At 34.7% G+C, this 21855-nt stretch overlaps 1 long non-coding RNA gene across 1 annotated transcript in view; it reads right to left on the bottom strand.

The window, feature by feature from the left end:
• Nucleotides 1-21855, bottom strand: part of LOC148754974 (uncharacterized) — a 32426-nt gene that overhangs the window by 2103 nt on the left and 8468 nt on the right. The window contains exons 3-5 of the long non-coding RNA XR_016019232.1: nt 20760-20836; nt 20047-20139; nt 5436-5615 (exon numbers count right to left, since the gene is read on the bottom strand). This is a non-coding gene — a long non-coding RNA (uncharacterized LOC148754974). The remainder of the gene's footprint in view (nt 1-5435; nt 5616-20046; nt 20140-20759; nt 20837-21855) is intronic.

The raw sequence follows: 21855 nt of genomic DNA, 5'->3' as shown, positions 1-21855 counted from the left end.
ATTATATTCAAGGTCAAGGCTTGAAACCAACTCCACTTGTGATCTTGAACACTATTTTAAAAACAAATAACAACATTAATAATGATAATACTTTTTAAAAGATATATCCTTTTGATTTTTATCCCATTTCCTTCTCCCACCAGGTCTGAAATGTGAAAGGACCAGTAAAGACCATTTCCTATTGACAAACTATACCACTGTCACTCCCATTTTGAGACATCTATAGCTGTAGTTGCTTCACAATTTTTATTTTTAAAATGATCATACAGTAAAAATGACTTTTTGTTATTTTTGTGTGTGTATACCGGTTCATGAATTCAAACACATACATAGTCATGTAACTACAGCCACAATTAGGATACAGAACAGTTCTTTCACTCCGAAGAACACCCTTTTGGTTACATTCTCCCTTTACCTCCAACACCAGGCAGCCCACTGATCTTGTTCTCCATCATTATAGTTTTGTCTTTTTGAAAATGTCATATAAATTAAATCGCACAGTATATAATTTTTGGAGATTGGCTTTTTTCACTCAACATAATAACTTTGAGATTCATGTAAGCTAATGTACAGGGTTTTGTGTGAACTTAAGTTTTTATTTACTTAGGATAAATACCCACAGGTAGGATTACTAGATTGCATGACAAAGTATGTTTAATTTTATAAGAAACTGTCCAAATGTTTTCCAGAGGCATGCATGTATCATTGTTCATTCACAATAGAACTGTCTGAGAGTTCTAGTGGCTCAGCATCCATCCAGCACGTGGTACTATGTGTGTGTGTTTGTATATATATACACATAGATAGATACACATATAGATACATATATCTGTATCTATCATCTATCTGTCTATCTATCTATCTATCTATCTATCTATCTATCTATCTATCTATCTATCTATCTGTCATCTATCTATACCAGCAGTGCCAAAAAAATGTACACAAGTGGACACTTTGGTCAACGTTGCTCAAGCAGTAGTTCGCCGTAATCAGAAGTGTCTGGATGCTGATGGCAACCACTTTGAGCACCTCTTGTAATTGCAGAAGTCAAACATGACTTGTATTCATCTTTTGTTATCAGTGTATATTGAGTATTACAATTTTAATACAGTTTTCCTTTCTTATAATGTGTACTAGTATATAGTTATATATAATTCTACATTAATAGTACTCCTTTCTGTATCATCTCGAGTCTACTATTGAACCCATTAAGGAAGTTTTAAATTTAAGTTACATTTTTCAGTTCTAAAATTGTCACTTGATTCTTCTTTATATCTTTTTAAAGACTCTATTTTACCATTTGTTTCAAGAGTGTTTATAGCTGCTTATTGAAGTTTTTGTATGATTGTTGTTTTAAAGCCTTTGTGATATAATTCCAGTGTCTGTCATCTGGTATTGTCTTTTCCCATGCAAGTTGTAAATTTTTTTTGCACCTGCAAGTGATATTGAATTATATCCCAAATATTTTGAATATTATGTTATGAGATTCTGGGTCCTGTTTAAATCCTCTAGAAAGTGTTGATATTTTTGTTTTAGCTGGCAGTTAACCTGGGGAGGTTTAGGTCACAAGATCTGACCAACCTTCTGTGGACATTGATTCCAATGTTCCAAGTATTTGCAATGCTATTAGGATTTTTCTCCTGTGAGTGAGCCCCCCAGTGGACAATCTGGGACTGGCTGTTGTTCTCCCTTATAGACTAGTTACTCATTTCTGGACTATAGTCCAAATCAAATGCATACAACGAGCAGCTCAGAAGTTCCAAAGTGCTTTGCTCCCCAGGATCTCCTTATTACATTTCAGTTTTCTGGGGTTCCCTTTTTCAGTCTTCTGCCTCAAAAGCTGAGACTTTAGTTACCCTGTTCTCCTGCACCCTTCTGTGACTGTGTTTGCATTTGGGCCAAATGGCAGGACAGGACAGGGAGGTTTTGCCGCTTCCTCCTGGATTTACAACTCCTCTGATAAGAAAGGAAGGTTCTTCCTCCAAGTTTTGGCACCTGAAGATTCGTGTTGCTTTGAAGCTTCTGCCATCACTGTTGCTGCAGCGATTACCTGAAGTTTGGGAAGTATGAAAACAGAGAAAGGGAAAAACAAACACAAATACTCTCTTTTTTCCAATCTTTAAGCCTGAACTTAAATGCCTCTCCTGAAGCTCTCTGTCTGCACCTATGCCTACTTTTGGGTTTCAGACTATTGCCTTGAGCCCCGGGGATCCTGTAGGGGAGAAAATGGTAAACTCACTGTTGATTCAATGGTATTTTGAATTCTGATCTTCCCCAAGACACCTGCTATTATTAACTTTTCTGAGTCCTCAAATAGACTCCATGCACCTTGTACAAATTTTATAGTTGTACTCAATGGGAGAGACTGGGTAGAATATACTTATTCCATCTCACTCAGAATTAGAATCATTGCTTTATATTTTAAATAATTTTATTTTCCTACATTACTCTTTCAAGGTTATCTGTTCATTTAAAGTTTTATACTTCTTCTGAAGAAAGTTTTAGTAATTTACATTTTCCTCCATATATATGGTGTTATTTCCTTCTCTTTTTTTTTTGTATGGTGTTATTTCTTTCTAATGTTATATATTAGTAATTTCACTTTTTTTTCACTTGATCACTCTCATGGACAATTTTATCAATTTTGTTGCGCTTTTTGACAAAAAGAACCAACACTCGGACTCTTTTCTGATACATTTATTTATGCTGAACAATTTCTTTTGTAGTGCCTTGATTGAATCTTTTGTTCATTTATTTTTATTTATTATGTTTTTATAAATAGAGCACTTAGATATATAATTTCTTGAGTATATCTTTAGCAAATAATGCTCGTGTAGTGTCATTATTTTCTATACCACCTATAATTGGACTTTTATTTCCTCTTCGGCCCAGAAGTTATTAAAGGGTGTAACTTGTTCTATTTTTAATTTTATGTTATTACTTTAACTCCAGTGTTTGCTTGTATGTTTTGTTAACCTATTTTTAAATTAATTCCCAAGTTTATTACATGGAAGTCAGAGAACAGGACATCTTCTGTTCTTACTGAAATTTCTTATGACTTAATATATGACATACAGTGAAACATACCATTAGATTTTGAGAAAAGTAAGTGTTTTCAGTTGTAAGATATAACGTCTTCTATCTTATAAATCAACTTTATTGTATACATTAGCCAAATGCTGTATTCCATCTGTAATCTATTCCATCTGTTCAAGACTGAAAGCCTGTTAAACTCTGGTAAAGTTATTCTTTGATGATTTATACTTTTATTTTTAGGGCTTGTTTTATAATTTTTGTAATATATTAAATTTTATGCATAAATGTTCATGATAAGATCCACTTATAAAAAAGTAACTTCATAACTTCAATATAATACTAGTCTTTATTTATTTAATATATTTATCTTGAATTTTACTGTGTCTGGGTGGTACTTCAGCTTTGTTATAATTTTTACTATTATGAGCATCACCATCAATGTCACTATTTTTAATTCACTTGATACTTCCTTACTTAGTCTTTTTGAATCCACCTTTTCAGTCTGTCTCTCTTTGAGATGCATTAGGACTATATTAGATTTCTGAGGGATTTAAGAAATAAATATAAATTAAATCATAAATAAACCAGAAGAACATATAGATGACCATTTATAAGATTATAGGGTGGGGAAGAATGTTTTAAGCATGCAAAGAAACCATGACGAGAAACATTAATTTATTTGACCACATAGCAATTAACACTTTTACTCATCCTAAAATATCATAAACAAATTAAAAGGAAAATGACAAATTGGAAAATGGCAGAAAAAAATCTTATTATCCTTATATGTAAAACATTCTTGTAAGTCTGTATTAGCAAGACAATTGAAAATATGGACAAAGGATAATGGAAAAACAGTTAACAAAAGAATAAATTCAGATGGACAACAAGCATAGGAAAAACTATTTAACCACAATTATAATTATGAAAATATGCATTATAACAAACCAAAAAACATTTTTCTTGCATTTCATGTTGGCAAAAATTAACAAATATATATTCAGCCCCAGAAGTGACCAAGACGGGGTTGGCAGACACAAAGCACATGTGCTTCCATTCTTCCATCCTCATTAAAGTTAAACATTTCTAATTTATCTTAGCATTCTTTGCTGCTAGACCCAGATGTGGTCTTGCAGTCCTTCTCATCAAGGAGTACCAGGTCACCACTACTAATTAATCGATGTTTGTACTCCAGATGGAATCCATTTGCCATCTCTAAAGTCTGATGAAAGTGGAGCTATTCTACATGGTTAGCCCTTGGCAGCCTGATTCAATAATACAATTTTTTTGTTAAAGTATGATAATGATCATATATCCTTTAGCTAGGAATCCTTTCTAAGGAGATAATCAGAGACGAGCACACACTTTTACAAGCATGTACGAGGCTGGAATTTACAGTACTAGTCACAAAGGTGAAATGTTGGGAATAATGGGAAGCAATCTTATATAATAATAAGGGAATGGTTAGATAAAGCACGTTATTAATAAATGCATACAAAGAAAATTTACAGTCATTATGCTGTTTTCAAGAAATTTAATGCTATAAAAATGCTCAATTCATCCTGTTAAATTGGGAGGCAGAGGCAAAAAACATACTCATGTAGTGTGAATTCTCTAAAAAATGCATTAGAAAAAACTGATGAAAGGAAATATAATAAATATGTAATAATGTTTATCTTAGGGTAGGGCAATTACAACTGGTTAGCATTTTGTTTATTATATTTTAAGCTACAGAACACACCTTTGTATCGATAGGCAGATAACATTAGAGGAGGTCATCAAGAAGATGTGACCACTGATCGATCCACAAGCTGGACCCATGCAATCAGAGGCTCCTCACCCTCTCTCCTGTACTTGGAATGTACGTTCTGCCCACTGTTCCCATAGTGGGAACCATTTTCAAGGCTGCAACCTTGAAAGAGCAATGTATTGTTGAGACCATCGAGATTGTATATGGGACTGAACCCTGTTAAGGCCTCTATGTAAACTTTTAAGATTCTGGCAGGCAGGTACAGAGATTTACTTGTCTTGCAGACACCCAAGACAAGCCTCGTATGTAAGTTCCCTTGCTGATTAAACCTGCCACCTACCAATCTGGAGTGGCCTGCCTCTTTTCAAGTTCTCTCTTTGCCCTCCAGGTATGGGGGCCAGTTTCAGATTTTACCCAGGGAAGTTCCTGAGTTTGCAAACCAACAAGATAGCTACTATGAGATACATATATATTAGTAGTATCCTATGGTTAAATACTTGAATATTACAAACCTCCTAAAATATCTATGTATATTAATATACAGGTATTTTTCAAATTCTGGCTTTATGTAAATAATGGTTTTCAACAATCTATTGTTATGTATAAACTACCTTAAAACTTAATGACTTAAACAATAATTTATTATTACCTTCTATGATTCTCTGGGTTAACTGAGATCAGTTGACTGGGTTTCACTTGGTTCTCATGTGATTCCAATTGGTCAGAGGCTGTGGCTGGAGTCACCTGGAGGCTCAATCAAGCAGGATGTCTAGGATGACTTCTTCACTCACATATATGAAACTCAGTGCATCTCCATGTGGTTCTCTGTCTGAGAGAATAGTCCAGACTTTTAATATGTTGGCTCACAGTTCCAAGAAGCAGGAAGCAGAAGCTCCTGAATGTGTTAAGAGTGTTGACTGGAGAGGGCATGGCATCACTTCTGCCAAATTCTAATAATTAAAGCAGATATAAAGCCTGTCTAGATTCAAGGGGGTGGAGAAATAGACTCTGCCTCTTTATAGAGGAGTACCCAAGATCACACTGCAGAAGATCATGTGGAAGGAAAAATATTATTGTGGACCTCTTTGGAAAATATATTCTACCACTCAATAGTAGAAGCAAATCTGTCACTTATAGAAAGCTGTTACCTGTTCTTCAACTTATACCCAAGGATTCTTCAAAGAGTTTTAATGGACTTAAGTTGATGTAAAAGCTAAAAAACAGAATATCTCTCTTATTTCACTACTTGACAAAGGACCAATTTGAAGTAGCTTAATATATCCCTTATGTAATGTGGTATGATCTCAGACTTACAATGTTTGCAAATTTGAACAGCTTAAAATGAAGTAACACACTCCACTAACTTCTGTTCATCCTGTTAATTTGTGCCTTGTTTTCCTCCAGCCAGATGTTTTTATACTTAATTTGCCTAACAATATTCAGACTAGGAAATCATTCTAACATTAACATGATGCACCAAACATACGCACATTTATTTTACATATCCTTGGCTCTTCCTAGATCTGCCTTCCATTTTCCAACATCCTTACTTTCTATTGAGCCCAGATGGAATCTATGTTTGCCAGGAAAGAAAGAAAACAGAACATGTGACAGTATTTTATACTCTTCAATGTTATATGGAAAACATCTGACGATATAATATGCTCTTAAAAATCATGCATACAAGGCATTTGGTTTAAGAAAATGTGGTAGGCAACTTCAGAAATGGCCCCTAATGATCCCTGCCTCTGGATATTCCTTCTCTTTTACAATTCTTTCCCTTTGATTGTGGGTTGACTTTAATGACTAACTTCCAACAAATAAACTATAGCAAATGCATTCGGATGTCGCTTTCAAAGTTAGGTTACAAAAGTTAGGTTACATTTTGCTCATTCTCTTTCACTGTCTTCCTTTCTTGCTCTGAAGAAAGCCAGTTGTTACGCCATGAGATGCCCCATGGAGAAGCCCACGGAGCAAGGAATTGATGTCTCTGGCCAGCAGCTGACAAGGACCTGCAGCCTGTCAACAGCCATGTAGTAAGCTTTGAAGTGGAACTTCTGAAACAGCCAATAGCCGTGAGTGAGCTTAGAAGCAGACCCTCCCACTGCCAAACCTTGAGATGATTGCCTCCCTGGGCACCACCATGACTGCAACCTTGTGACACACTCTGAGCCAGAAAACCCGTCTCCATAACTCCTGGAATCCTGAATCCTAGAAAATGTCAGATACTAAATGTTTGTTGTGGTAAGCCACTAAGTTTTAGGATAATTTGCCATGGCAGCAGCAATGTCCATACCTAAAACCCACAGAGAAAGCTCAAACAGCACAGAAAGGGCTTTGGAAACTGAACTTGCGTTAGAATTGCCACCCACAGAAGGAGAGACAGAACTTGCCTTCTAAAACAAAACAAAACTAAACAACAACAACAAAACTTGACATCTCTGGGGGATTTTAATAGGACCTGGAATCTCACAAAATTATATTCGGAATGTCCAGGATACAACTCAAAACTACTTGGGAAAAAAAAAAAGGAAGAAAAGAAAAATCTGATCACTTTTCACTGAGAAGATCATCAACAAAGGCAAACCCTAAGATGGTCTAGATATCTGAGTTATCAGGCACAGATAGTAAAGCAGCTATTATAAACATGCTCCACAAGGTAAAGATGAACACTTTTAAAAGGTATAGAAAAGTAGAAGTTTTGAGAGAGAAACTGTCAAAATAAACCAAATGAAAATGTAAAAACTGAAAAATGCAATATGTGAAATTTAAAAAAGAAATTACTGATGGGCTCAATGGCAGAAGGGGATGACAGAGGAAATATTCGGTGAACTTGAAAATAGATAAAAAGAAATCATCTCATCTGAAGGACAAAGACTAACCAAAAAATTGGGGGGGGGGGGGAAGAACAAAATCTCTGGCACCCATGAAACAATATCAAAGATCTAACATTTGTGTCATTGGAATCCAGAAGAGAAGAGAAATGTATTCGTGCAAAACTATATATATTTGAAAAAATAACAGTTGAAGGCTTCTTAAATTTAGTAAAGGACAGAAATTTGCAGGTTCAGCAAGTTCTGAGAAGGCTACACAGGATAAACTCAAAGAAAACTATGCAAAGACACATCATAATCAAACTGTTAAATACCAAAGATTAAAATGTATATTATATTTAAATATATATATAATGTATTTATACATATTTGAATATATACATATCCGTATATATATATGATATATAAGATATATATATCACATATATATATATATATATATATATATATATATATATATATATATATATATATATATCAGTCAGAGACATATGACATTACATACAAGGAAGCAACACTTGGAATGACTGAGGATTTGTCATAAAAAACCATGGAGGCCAAATACAGTGAAATAACTAACAACTTTCAGGTGCTGAAAGAAAGAAACTGTCAACCCCAAATTCTATACCCAATAAAATGTCTCTTAGGAATGATGGCAAAATAATTCTATACCCAATAAAATGTCTTTTAGGAATGATGGCAAAATAAAGAAATGTTCAGCTGATGGAAGACTAGAAGAATTAGGAACCGCACATCTACTCTAAAATAAATGATAACAGAAGCTCTTAAAGAGGAAGAAAAATGATACCAGAGGGAAACATGGAACTCCAGAAATAAGAAAAGAGCAACAGAAGTGGTAAATATCAAAGTAAATGTAATAGACTTTTCCCCCCTTTAAATAGACAAATTAAAAAATATAATTGGAGAAATCTGTACTCAGTAATCAATAGAACTAGACAGAAAATCGGCAAGGACATAGAAGACTTAAACACTAATTGCCATTTGTAAAACACTTCATCCAACAATAGCCAAATACATATTCTTTTTAAGTGTTCCTAGAGCATTCACCAACATAGATCATATCCTGGGCCATAAAATAAGCCTTAATCAATATATAAGAATTGAAATAATACAAAGTATGTGCTTACTATAATGGAATTAAACTAGAAATCAATAACAGAAAGACATCTGGAAAAATCCCAAAACATTTGGAAATTAACCTATAGGCCAAAGAAAAAATCTCCAGAGGAATTAGAAAATATTTTTAACTGAATGAAAATGGAAATATAACATGTCATAATTTATGCAATGTGACTAAAGCAGTATTTAGAGACATTTGCAGCATCAAATACTTACATTAAAAAAGAAGAAAAGTCTCAAGTTGATTATCTAACCTCATATTTATAAGCTAGTAACCTCACAATTTATAAGAATAAATTAAACTCAAAACAAGCAGAAGGAAGGAAATAATGTATACATTATTAAGGCAGTATACTCTCTAAATAAGTAAAAAAATAGAAAAAGAATAGAGAAAGTCAATGAAACCAAAGAGCATTTCACTGATTTAAACTCTAGCCAGACAGACCATGGGGGAAAAAGATGCAAATTGCCAACATCAAGACTCAAAGTGGAGATATCACTACAGACCACACAGACATTACAAGAACAGTAAAGATAATTATTACAAACAATTCTCACACAAATTCAACAACTTAGATGAAATGGATCAATTCCTTGAAAACTACAAACTACCAAAAGTCACTGCAAACCCAAATTTTGGTGACTAGAAAGTATTTATCTTAGGAGACTCTCCAGGCTTTATTCAGGACCATTGCCTGCTCTCATGCACTGTTTTTGCAGTCTCAAGATGATTTCCCATCTTCACAGCTCCAACTACAATCAAAGCTGAGTCCCTACTCTTGGCCATTGATTCTTTGGTCTACCCTTTTTCCTATAAACCTCTGATTCCATCCTTCTCCCCTTCCCAGACTGTCTTGACTGTGAAGAGAATTGATATAATCTTCAGAAACCTTGGACAGCTTAGGCTTCTGCAGAAAAATTTTGAAGAGTGTCTGGTTAGCCTCTCTTTCTAGGATCCCTTCCCCCCATTGCCCTCTGCCAAAACTTTCTCAACAGCAATTGTGTATTTTGTATTAGCTCACATTCAGGATGGTTCAAAGCACTAGCCTGCTGCTCTCTACAAGGCCAAACCCTCAATCCAGGCTTTTTTTCATCTAGTAACACGACTTCCCAAATCAACCAGTTTTCAGTAGCATGTTGCTTGTCCTATAAGTTTTATTTCCTACTGTAAACGATAAACAGAGTCCTCAGAGGAACTAACCTCCTTGCCTAAGTAACAGTGGCAAAGTTAGGACACTAAAAGGACATCTGCTAGAGCTCTTCCTTCTAATTCGAGGAAGAATTCAGTGTGTTTTATACAGCTTTTGTCCGTAGATTCTGGTTTATGTATTAACATCTAGGGTCCCTCCTCTCTTGTCAGTTTTCCAGTTAGTTTATGTTACTTTATAACATGGAAAATACATATATCAAAAGCATAGTTCTCATCTCTGTTTGAAAGTGATTAAGTAGTTTTTACCAATTTCTTATACTTTTGGAGTAGTATCCCCACACGAATATTGCCTGCAAAGCATACACCCAGGCAGCCTTTGACAGTACCATGTTAGGCGTGACAAGGTACATTCCTGGTAATATTTTGAGAGAATACAAAAGCAATGGACTGTGCAATAGATTCACTAGTTAAGCCAAAAAGTTACAATGTTGGAACCTCCCAAGAGCCACCCCCACAATTAATATGGATTTCTTTAAACCACCAGAACTGGGCCTGAGTCCTCTCCCACACTCTCTGGGAATTCTGACTCCCATGCAAGACCTTACAGTCAGGAGGATGTGGTGTTTATGGCCTCTCCCAAACTGGACGCCTCCTCTTAGTTACATGTTGGCTACTAATTTCTCACGGAAGCGATCCTGAGCTTTGCAGAAACATCTAAGTGCTGGCATCAACCCTTCTCTGAGCTGAGCCCTTGCCCGTCTTATGTTTTTTCTTTTCAGAACCAGAACCTATGGCATATGCTGACTTTGCTTCTCGAAGAAAACATAACTCCTACGCCCCTCTTTCCAACTTTCAGCAACTAGCAGGCCCTGCCTGCCACTGCCTCTTTCACGTAATTACCACTTTTCTTTATGCTGTACCCCCTCTATAAACAGGTGTTTTCCTTTTTGTTCTCGTTTCCCTTTCTAAGTCCCTAGGAATGTTAAATTTAAGGCTTGATTCTCACTTTGAAATGTTTCCAACATTTGTGACATAAATGTCACCAGAGGATTTATAGAAGTTTAAGTGAAGACAAAGACAGAGTGAGGTGAAGAATGGAAAAACTCTCCTATAACAGATAAATCAAACTGCCAGTCAATGACTATTTTCTGATAACCAGAATATCATCCAATAATTTATAGAAATTCTGAGAACTATCGCCAGTTTGAGTACAGACATACCTCAGAAATACTGCAGGTTCAGTTCCAGACCACAATAAAGCAAGACATTATATTTTTGCTGGTGGAAGTTCTTGACTTGTTTGTGAAAACATGCAACATCTATGAGACAGAATAAAGCAAAGCACAATAAAACGAGGTATGCCTGTAATCAATAAAATGAATCTGCATAATCCTTCTCCTTTAGAACAGTTTTTCAAATTTGAATGCACATTGAAACCACCTGAGGAGTTAGTTTATAAAACACTAATACTTCGGTCCCACCTACAAAGACTCTGATTTGACTTTTATGAGTTGCAACCTGGGCATCGAGATTTTTTAAAGTGCCTCAGGTGACTATTGCATAACAAAGTGACTCTCCTGTGCACAGCAAACTTTAGCACGATCAGAAGCAACAGGCGAGTCTGACAAAACGTAGATTGTTAATTTCTGATTCAGTAGGTTTGGATGGGGCTGAGGATTTCCATTTCTAACAAATTCCCAGCTGAAGCTATTGTTCTGGAGGCCATACTTCATTTTAGAGCACTTTCATACGCATGTGATTCTGTTCAATGGCAGGTCTGCTTCAGTAGATATGGAACTGAACCTGAGATTCGACATTTCTAATAAGCTCTCAGGTGACATCAAGGCTGCTGATCCATGGACCGCACGTCATACAGCAAAAGATTACAGCACAGGAGGTCAACCATTGCGAACAGGGAATTCATTCAACAAATGTCATTTTGTGAAAATAGTGAGAAAAACATTTTAGTGCCAAAGCACCAACCTGAAGGATGTTTTCAACTGTAATTTCAATGTCATTGCACAGATACATAATACAAATTCCATGATCTTTGAGAAACTACCAAAAAGTTCAGCTTAGAAAACATTAATAGTTTTACTCAGGCCATCCGGGTTTTGGAGACATAATGTGCTTTTGATAATGATACATGAAAATTATTTTTGATCTTGAAAAATTACTTAAGGAATGCTATTTACTAAATTTTTTCCTTTTTATTTTTCTGACAGCATATTATAAGTCATGTGCAATTCAAAAGACAAAATTTTAAAAGCTTATATTTAAGCAGTTCCAAGTGAACATCACAGATGTCAAATGATCAAACTAAAATATTAATAGCTGTAGATGACTCAAATATTTCCTTGACTTACTGTCTTTGTGTTTTGATGTGATTTTCTTCCATATTAAAAAAAAATCCTTTAGTACTATCTGCTCCTATAATACTTTGGCATGCTTAAAAAATTTCATGTCCAGATTCTTCAGTTTTGAAATACCTCCATGGAAGTTTCTTAAAGATAATAAATTGGAAAAATAATTTCCATTCTTCCTAGGTTGTTTCTTAACCAACAGCAGATAAATTACTCAAGGAACACAGAGATGAATAAATGTTTTGCTATAATCAGACATTTTTCCTCTGACCCTATGTGCAATAATTTTCCTTTAAAATGTGTGGGTCTAGTTTTTAAACTATAAAAAGTAATGAATTTCCATGTAGTCTCATCTATTTTATGGACAAATGTGTAACAAATGACTAGATTACTAAAATATATTCTCCAAGGGAAATTGATAGACAAGTAATAATGCCAGTAAAAGGAATCCAACATAGATTCTTCCTCTATGAAATCAAAGCATACACTTAGATATATATCAGACTTTTCCAATTTTTGACAGTAGCAATGGAGGATTAAGGGCTCACTTTTCCAATGTGTACAATTCCAAGTTTGATATTGATTTAGAAATATAAATACATGGTATTAAGACAGTGATGCTGAAACTGTGGTAGAAGGAATAGCCATAGGCCAATAGTCTCTTCGGGGAAGTCGAAATATGGGTGTTCAATTGTGTCATGCGGGGTGGCATTCGGGGTCTCTGGTCCCACTCCCCACATAAGAATGCAGGATATGACTAGGCCAAACAGGAACACCCACGGAGCCATAGGTAGAGGAGTCATACCACTATAGTTTCACTGGAGGCTGGAGTCACACGACCTGCAACCTGCTGTCTGTTTCTCTGCCTGCCAATCGACCCACTCTCCAACCAGTGCAGCCGCGGCAGTTATATCAGTGGCTAATTGGCTAACTGGTTACAGCTGACGGCCAACTAGCCACAGCTGATGGCCATCTACTACCCGAGCCAGCACCTTTCCACGTGAGGCCGAGAGCCTGGAAACGGCTCTCTGGGGCTCTGTCCCCACAAATTGTTTACATATAAATTGCTTACATGTATATTTATCCTTTCAGTCATTATTCAGTACACATCAAACACCTGCCTTGTCTAGCATCTATATTAGTTTCTGTAATGAATCAATAATTTACTTAATTTTTTTAAATAAAAATGTATCCATCATCTTATAGATGGAACTGGACTCCCTTCTACCAGGGTTTTTTATTCTAATTCATTTCCCACACATTAACCAGAATTAACTCTGTAAAGTGAAAATTATATGATAAAGTTCAAACTCTCTAATGTGGCTTACAAAGACCTTCATGGTTTCGCTCTTGCTTACCTCTCTGGCCTTGCTCGTCCACCTCACTCTCCAGCCATACTGAATTACTAAGCATTCACCAAAGAAGTCAAACCTTTGCACGCTATTTCCACTGCCCAAATGCGTTTCCTCCTCTTCTTGTCTGACTTTTTCCTTGCCCTTCAGTTTCTGGCCTAACCATCTCCTTGGCTAAAACTTCTCTAAGGAATAAAGCCTGGTCGGGTGTGAGCCTCTTATGCAGTCAAATACTCTATCTCTGAGCTATCCCCCCCAGGTGAGCCTCTTATGAACCAAATATAACACTCCATGCGTTCTACCTTGTAGTACCTAACACAGCAAGTGGTTTACTTGTCTGCCTCTCCTACTAGACTGTAATCCCTCAAGGGCAGGAAATATGCCTTGTTTGCTCTGGAAATCTCATTCTGTGAAATGTAATTTTATAATGACAAATGTGTGAAATAAGGGAAATTAACTTTAGCCTCCCTAGTTGATGACATGGATTGAAATATTTGATGGCAAATGCACACACATGCAGATTCTCTTTTTTTCACACGTTGTAATTCTAATTTATTATAAAATGTTATGTACTGAAATCAGTAATGCAACTATCTTTCCCATTGAGAAGATTAAGTGGCTTACTCTTGCTTTGATGTATTATGACACATCATAATACAAGGCATTTCCAAAATCAACTTGGATTTTTTTTTTTTTTTTTTTGAAAGCAGGGTAGGAAGTAAAAATTATCTAATCTAGAGAAATAAATATGCTCTTACTAGAAAGATGAGAACTGTATTTGTGGATAATTTGTTTTGGTCTGCATAGTATAACATATAAAATGTACTGAATTTCTAAGCAAGTTTTTTTCATTGATATCTTTTCTTTAAATATTTATTGATATGGATATGTCACTCTAATATTATAACATGATTTTTCGCTATGTCTATAGATTACAAGATCAAATCTGAAAACCAAATAAACGTACATCTATGCATATTTGACTGGGAAGAATTGCATCAAAACACCAACAATAGTTATTTCTAGTTGCAGTTTGTTTTCATTTTTCACTTTGCTATATTTTCCCTAAACTTTGACAATGAGCAGGTCAAAAAGAAAACCAATACACATTTTTACACACAGGAAAGAATAGAAAAGATAATGACATTACTCAAGAGAGAGAGAGATCGGTAGATATGAATGCTCCTTAAGTTTCTTGCTAGCTTAAAAATTCTATAATTTTATGACTTCTCAATTGTTCAATGCAAAGGTATAGATTTCAATCCACACTAGATAAAGTAGGGATTCAAATAGAAATATCTGTCAAATATTATTTCACAATATAAATAATTAATGAAAACTTTACATACGACTTTGGTCATAATGAAAGTTGAATGCCTTCCATATAGACACTCGTGTGTTACATGAATAAATCCATCAATTGATCAATGAATGTTAAGTAATATTTGTGTATTAAAATTCTGTCTCTGCTGCCCTCCAGTGGCTCGTATGCTTAATTCTGAAAGACTTCAAATAAGAAAATCAAGGGCCTTTCATACAAATGTTCAGGCTTGGTATTTTTCTTGGACATAATTACCTTGGTAATCAGCCTTGTGTTCAAAGATAAATTGCTATTGAGATACCAGAATCACTACTAATCTTTGAGATAGCAAGGGGACATGGGACAGTTGTAAAAATATTGCAAGTGGGTAAATAATGGAATTTTCATAAAGTGAAAGCTGGATTATAGAAGATAGTAGTTTGCAGTTGTTAAGTAAAGGAGTAGTTGAACATGGGTTCATTGTGAAGAAATCTTATCAGGTTATCTAGACTATTTTTTTTTTAACAGGATGGATAGACTTGGGAATTATTGTAAATATAATATATCTGGAATTGAGAAGACATTTGACAAATCTTTAATTAAATCCTTTTGGACAAAATGGAAAAATATAGGCTGTATTGTAATATCATCTGTTTCTTATTGTTTCCTCTAAGCTATTGGACCTGTCTTTGTGTCAGCTATTCACTCCTCCATATACAAGAGATCCATCAACACATTCTTTTTCACATCCATGTCTCAAGCAATTTTTCCTTATTTATTTCATATTTATTTTCACCTCAACTTCTCACCTGATTTATTTTTCCATTATAACTTTACGTTGAACCTTGAAACTTTTATTCATTAGAATTTGCTGGCTAGCAGCTGCAGTTGGCTAGAATCCATAGTATCTCTTCGATTACTTCTACTATGAAAATGGATGGTTATAAATTGAAGATGGTAAAACTATAAAATGAAGGGATAAAAGAATGGTAGAGTCCATATTCAGATTTGGACAATTGTTTTAATGGCAGCATACATAAGAGTTAAGCTAAGTAAATTTCACAAGATTTTTTCTTACATATTCCTCTTTTTTCTTAAGTATTTTATAATGTTTAATTTGATAATTACTGACTTTCCTAATTTCTGAATAGAACTTCCCTAAGTTCTGAAGAAATACTCCAAAGATGATCAGCAGATGGCAGTGCTAACTTAAAGAACCAATTCCTAGATGTATTTAAAAAACAACAAAAACAAAAACCGGAGACATGACTTTTAAAAACTAACAGTCACTATTTTTTCATTGCACATGTGTATTGTAGAAAAATGAGAAAAAGTTAAGCAGACGGAAGAAATTTAAAATCATTTATAATTGTAGATAGGATCACTATTAACATTTCAGCGCACAGCCAAGTTTTATATTAACATTTAACAAAAATGGAATATATCCTATAAGAGCTTAGGAACCAAGTTTCTAAAATGAACAATATATTATAAACAAATTGCCATATAACTAAATATTTCTCAGCGACATGATTTTTTATGGTAAAACTATATCATACGTTAGTTAATTAATAACATACTGTCTGAACTTTCGGTTATTTCCCATTTCTTAGCCTCATAAATAACACTATCATGAACATCCTGTGCCTAATTCCTTAGTTATGGGGTCATGTCCTTAATTGTCTCCACAGGATAAATTCTTAGAAGTAGAACTTCTATTTTAAAATATATCTATATTTTTAAAGTATTGTTTTCAAATTGGTCCCAAGAAAAGATACTAATTCACACTCTCCTTTTTCCTTTGATAAATACACACTGAATATTATATTAAATAATCATTTGCTTCAAAATGGGTACAAAATATAACTTTTAAAAATTGTCTGGTTTCGATTAAATATTTTCAAACATTTTTATGGGGTATGATCTTGAATTTTGTGGATTTCATATTCATGTCTTTTACCCCTTTTAAAACACAAAATAATTCAAGATTTTTCTACTGACTTTGTAAACACTCTTTAAATATTAATGTTATCATTGCCATTGAGGTTATCCTAAATATCCAAATGCTATTAACCCAAGAATTATTTAGGAGAACATTATATTACTTTAGAAAGAATATATTTATATTTCTTCTTTTTAAAGTGTTTTGAACTTTTCTTTAACTATTCTGTGATTAATTCTCATAAGTGTCCTACAGGGGCTATGAAAAGGGCAGTCTATATTTGTATGACATAGAATTCAAATTTTATAATCCTATTATATTTCTCAGGTTCTCTACATAATGTTATTTATTTTTGATCACTTGATTTTTCATGAAGAGATGCTGAATTTCTGACAATTGTCTTTCTTTTCACTTATACTTGTTTTTTATTTATATACTTTATTATATATATATTTTTAATTAAATTTATTGGGGTGACAATTGTTAGTAAAATTACATAGATTTCAGGTGTACGATTCCGTATTACATCATCTATAAATCCCATTGTGTGTTCACCACGCAGAGTCAGTTCTCCTTCCATCACCATATATTCGATCCCCCTCACGCTCATCTCCCACCCCCCACCCCCCACCCTCCTTACCCTCTGGCAACCACCAAACCATTGTCTGTGTCTATGAGTTTCTGTTTCTCATTTGTTTGTCTTGTTCTTTTGTTGCTTTTGGTTTATATACCACATATCAGTGAAATCACATGGTTCTCTGCTTTTTCTGTCTGACTTATTTTGCTCAGCATTACACTCTCAAGATCCATCCATGTTGTCACAAATGGTCCTATATCATCTTTTCTTACCGCCGAATAGTATTCCATTGTGTATATATACCACAACTTCTTCATCCATTCATCTATCGAAGGACATTTTGGTTGTTTCCATGTCTTGGCCACTGTAAACAAAGATGCAATGAACATTGGAGCACACGTGTCTTTATCTCTAAATGTTTTCAGATTTTTTGGGTAGATACCCAGGAGAGGGATTGCTGGGTCATATGGCAATTCTATTCGTAATTTTTTGAGGAACCTCGACACTGCCTTCTATAACGGCTGCACCAGTCTGCATTCCCACCAACAGTGTATGAGGGTTCCATTTTCTCCACAGCCTCTCCAACATTTGTTACTATTTGTCTTGTTGATGATAGCCATTCTGACTGGGGTGAGGTGATATCTCATTGTGGTTTTTATTTGCATTTCTCTGATGATTAGTGATGTTGAGCATTTTTTCATATGTCTATTTGCCATTTGTATGTCCTCTTTGGAGAAATGTCTCTTCAAGTCCTCTGCCCATTTTTCAATTGGGTTGTTTGTTTTTTTGTTGTTGAGTTGCATGAGTTCCTTGTATATTCTGGATACTAGCCCCTTATCGGAGGCACTGTTTGCAAAAATCTTCTCCCATTCAGCTGGTGGCCTCTTTATTTTGTCAATGGTTTCTTTTGCTGTGCAGAAGCTTTTAAGTTTCATATAGTCCCATTCATTTATTTTAGCTTTTACTTCCATTGCCTTTGGAGTCAAATTCATAAGATGCTCTTTGAACCCAAGGTCCATAAGTTTAGTACCTATGTTTTCTTCTATGCAGTTTATTGTGTCAGGTCTTATGCGTAAGTCTTTGATCCATTTTGAATTAACTTTGGTGCATGGTGACAAATAGCAGTCCAGTTTCATTCTTTTGCACGTGGCTATCCAATTCTCCCAGCACCATTTATTGAAGAGGCTGTCTTTGCTCCATTGTATGTTTTTAGCTTCTTTATCAAAAATTATCTGTCCATATTTATGTGGTTTTATTTCTGGGTTCTCAATTCTATTCCATTGGTCTATGTGTCTGTTTTTCTGCCAATACCATGCTGTTTTGATTATTGTGGCCCTGTAGTACAAGCCAAAGTCAGGAAGTATGATACCTCCATTATAGTTCTTTTTTCTTAAGATTGCTTTGGCTATTCGGGGTCTTTTGTGGTTCCAAACAAATCTGATGATTTTTTGTTCTATTTCTTTAAAATATGCCATTGGGATTTTGATGGGGATTGCATTGAATCTGTATATTGCTTTGGGTGATATGGCCATTTTAACTATGTTGATTCTTCCAATCCATGAGCACGGAATGTCTTTCCATTTATTTGTGTCTTCTTCAATTTCTTTCAAAAAAGTCTTATAGTTTTCAGCATATAGGTCTTTCACATCCTTGGTTAAGTTTATTCCTAGGTATTTTATTCTTTTTGTTGCAATTGCAAAAGGAATTGTTTTTTGTATTTCTTTTTCTGAGATTTCATTGTTGGTATATAGGAAGGCAATGGACTTTTGTGCGTTGATTTTGTAGCCAGCAACTTTACTGTATTCGTTGATTGTTTCTAGTAGCTTTTTGGTGGAGTCTTTAGGGTTTTCTATATATAGCATCATGTCATCTGCAAAGAGTGATAATTTAACTTCTTCATTCCCAATTTGGATGCCTTTTATTTCTTTCTCTTGCCTGATTGCTCTGGCAAGGACTTCCAACACGATGTTGAAAAGCAGAGGTGATAGGGGACAGTATATTATTTGATGCATAGGAGCTCATAACTCATGTTTTCAGTGTGGATTTTGCATTTTGGTTTAAAAAATGTTCTTTGCCCTATTTAGTTGTTTCTTCCTTTTTTAAAACTCAAATTACACTTAGTATATTTCATAACTAATGTATCAACTATATTATGAATATAATAATTATTAGATGCTTCTAAAGTAGTTAAAAAGTTTGATCTTTCAGTAGCTTTAAACATTTTACAATGTTTCCTACTTTTTTTCAATGGCTTCCTTCAAACTGTAGCCCAACTACAGGTCCATGTCATCAGATATTGTGGGTTAATAGGGTTTGAATTCCATTATATAAATGTGATAAAAGAGAATGCAAGTATCTCTTATGCACTTAATGTATAGGGAGTTGCCTGGTTGGAATAGACTATTTCCCACTTAAATTAATGGATTTTTCGAAAATAACGGTAAATCACTTAATGACAATGCTTTCAGGAATAATTTAAAATCTTTAAGCTAAGGATAGGTGTATTTACTCATCAAAACATTCACATAAGGTTGGTTTTGTTATTATTGTTACTATTATTATTGCATTTTAGAAAAGAAGAAACAGAGATTCAGTTACTTACCCAAAGTAAGACAGCCAGGATTCAAACCCACACAACAAAAATATCTGAGTTTTTGGTTTTATTTCCACAACCATGCCAGAGAGAGAGAGAGTCCTGCAAATAAAAACCGAAAGTGCTGATTTTATTTAAAACTCTGTAAGATGATGGTGTGCTACGCAGTATTGTTTGGTGCCCTGTGGCTGGGGTGCCAGGGGCAGAACCTAGGCAACCACAGTGGAGAGTGTTTTGAAAGTTTAGGGAGTATTAGAAGACAGGCCCTCTGGCAGGCTTGGTGACACATTATTACAGCTAGCAATAGAAGCAGTGACAGTAATGACGGGCTCTTAGAACTGAGGTTGGGCAAGATTCGTACTGAAGGCTGGTACAAGAAAAAAAAAAGATAATATAATAGCAACTATGGGGGCAATCGACAAGACTCAGCTATGAATTCAGTACAAACCACTATCACCCTCACCCGGGGGACAGCCAATGACAATGACAGATGTCCAAAGAGGACCTGATGCCACATGACGGGTTGCAGTTAAAAGTAAACAATGTTCCTTATTTCTTGACGAATATCCTTACTTTTACCTGTCTGCTAGCACGGCCTGGAAAAATACAGAATTCTGCTATAGAGAGGAAGTGGTATAGAGAAGGCAAAGACCATGTAACCCACTAGGCAGGGGTTACATTCACAAAAGTGAAGACTTGGTTTGCACAGCCATAGTTCATACCTGGCCTGCAATGCTTCACCATGGCTTAGATCTAGTTATCCTGCTCCTGAGTGTCTAGTGGTCTTTTCACCAAACATCTGCAAATGATAAAAACAAGGCTTAGAGGATAGATAAGGTAGGACTTAAAAACAATAACCCATGGCTAACACACCGTAGTTTTTATGGATGATGACTAAACTAGTCAGAGTGAATACCTCCAATTTCACCTCAGAGTTGCAGCTCTAGCTCTGCCAATTTCTTGAACTTTGTGTGATCTCAGGCAAAACAAATTTCTGATGACTTCGGTGCAGCCACCAGAGGTGACCACAAAACTTCCCATAATATAGGTGACCCTGACCTTCAAATTAATACAAGCCTCTGTCTTCTGGGTAAAATTAGTGACAAATAGACCCAAAGGTTTTTGAATTTTAATGATAATGAAATTCTGTTCGAGTAACTAGGCAAAAGCAAAACAAAATAAAACAGGTGACTTTCAATGGCACAAAAATTAGATTTGCCTTAAACTTCTGTGTAATATTGAAGAATTGTCTATGTTCAATCCACTGGCTTTTACATGTACAGCATTCAGTAGACAGTCTTTGTTTATTCGAAGCCTCAGAAAATATACCTACTACGTGTCTTTCTTGAAAATAAAGAAAAAATATTTTGTTCAGTGGATGAATCAAAATTCACAAGTTAAAATGATTTTGAGACACGTAAGAACTGATAAGCACATGAATAATGTATACAGCTGTCACAGACATAGCTATAAAACTGAACATAAATGTAAAAGTTAAATGTAAATGTTTATTTATAAAGTTATATATGCATATGTATATTAAAAAGTAATACAAAGTCATGATGGATAATTGAGGGAATAAAAAAGGTATAAAGAAAAAAATCATGTATAATTCTACCTATGGAAAAAATCTTAACATTTTCATGTATTTCCTCCTGCTACATATATGCATGTTACAAGCCATACTGTATAAGCAAATTTTAATATTATATTTTAAAAACATAATGGACAAAATCTAATAGTCTTAATTTCTAAAAACATGATTTTTAATATATTTGAATAACATGATATTCTACAGATATTCTATAATTTCAAGAG

The sequence above is a fragment of the Rhinolophus sinicus genome, chromosome 16 (genome assembly GCF_057876585.1).
Source record: "Rhinolophus sinicus isolate RSI-liver-muscle chromosome 16, RSI-T2T, whole genome shotgun sequence".
Classification (NCBI taxonomy): domain Eukaryota; kingdom Metazoa; phylum Chordata; class Mammalia; order Chiroptera; family Rhinolophidae; genus Rhinolophus; species Rhinolophus sinicus.
The sequence above is the reverse complement of the archived record's forward strand: the minus strand, read 5'-3'. Positions and strand labels throughout refer to the sequence as shown.